The sequence below is a fragment of the Anneissia japonica genome, unplaced genomic scaffold (assembly GCF_011630105.1).
Source record: "Anneissia japonica isolate Jap-2015-1 unplaced genomic scaffold, ASM1163010v1 scaffold12237_len1998_cov92_single, whole genome shotgun sequence".
NCBI classification, from domain to species: Eukaryota; Metazoa; Echinodermata; class Crinoidea; order Comatulida; family Comatulidae; genus Anneissia; species Anneissia japonica.
Window position 1 is genome coordinate 1 of NW_022693021.1, and position 1,655 is coordinate 1,655.

General features: G+C 33.6%; 1 non-coding gene across 1 annotated transcript; it reads left to right on the forward strand.

The window, feature by feature from the left end:
* Nucleotides 1-284: 284 nt before the first annotated feature.
* On the forward strand, nucleotides 285-356 carry Trnap-ugg. The gene has a single exon. It is a non-coding gene; the product is annotated as a tRNA-Pro (tRNA).
* The last annotated feature ends 1,299 nt before the right edge of the window (nucleotides 357-1,655 follow it).

Genomic DNA, 1,655 nt, shown 5'->3' on the forward strand with positions numbered 1-1,655 from the left:
TGCAAATTCTTATTTAATAAATTAATAATAATATAATAATAATATGAATTTATATAGCACATTTTCAGAATGCTGTTCAATACGCTTTACATAAAAATTGATAAAATACAATAAAAACAGGCAGCATTATATGAAGAATATTAAATATTTGTGTATCTTTTCTAGATTTTCCTCGTTTGGATTTGCTTTGACCCAATTGTTATAAGGGACTGGCTATACGTACAGCGGCTGTGTATACAACAAAAGTGGTTAGAGAGAAGTATGCTTTTCGGTTACTCAAGGAAGGCTCGTTGGTCTAGTGGCATGATTCTCGCTTTGGGTGCGAGAGGCCCCGGGTTCAATTCCCGGACGAGCCCCACTTTCTTTTTTAAATACACTTTACAATTAAAATGTACATTTTATTCTTCTACAAAGCAAGGATAGTCAAAGAGCACTGGACAGAAGAAAATAGCAGATTTAATATACACAAGATTTGAAGTAACATTAACAACAAAAACTGAACAGTTTTCAGATTCAAAATTTCAGTTGTTAAGAAAAATCTAATTTTTCTATAATGTTATAAAGACTAATATAATAGGAATTGCTAGTTTAACTGAATTTAGACATTCCTAAGCATGAAATAATGTAAAATATGACTGAAATTAATTTTTTTGTGTTCCACACAAAAAATAAATGCGGGTGGATTTTTCAAGTTTGATTTTGCGATAGGTCTGCCAAGAAATATAGTAGGCGCCAAAAACATTAGCCTATCCAACACTGCTAGTCTAGGCCTAGCGTTACCTCGATTTAGGTTCTGTTATCACACATAAAAACGGCCGACATAATTTTTTCCACTGCTAGTATTGATACTTGTGAAATATAATATTTCATAGAAATTATTTCAAATCTGTTAAAAAATGATTCTGACCAAGATTTTGACAATTAAACAAACATATCTCAGGCCTACTCGATCGATCGCAGTGTGCGAGATGCGAAGTACAAAAAACAATTTCCATAGAGAGGGCGCACTTAAAGACTCCATATAAGTCACCTGCTGTATACATAGACTGGGTTCCAGTCCCTAATCTTTGTCTTAATCAGTTGAAATGCTTAAGAATAAATCGATTTTGGCACAAATGGCGTTCCATATTACTTATTTGCATGGCGTTCCATAGTATACTTTTTCTTGGATTAGGATTTTCTAATTCTCTCATCAAAAAAGTTTCTCAACATAAACTGACGCTGGTGGCGCTTTCCAAAATGCGCTCATGTACTACGAAAAATCCATAAATTAGAGACTTGTTGCAAGTCTACTGTATACAGTACAGAGCCGTAGATAAAACCGTACAGCGTAAAAGCGAGAGCATTCAAGCCGATGCGATCTACAACCTCTGAATTTGCCTAGTAGTAATGATGAAGAATTAGTCGAGAACATGGTAATCTCCTATGAGAAATAGTCTGTATTTCTCATTTAAAAAAAGTTCTTTTACGTAAAACTAAAATGTATGTCAATATTTTCCATTGTTTATAATAAATGGAGTAATGAATATGCATTTTTTCTATAAAAAAAATCTTTTTAGTGAAATTTTGCCGGTAATAGGGCTAACAAACATCTCAGGCCTACTCGAACGACCGCATTGAGCGCGAGATGCGAAGTACAAAAACTAATCGCATTA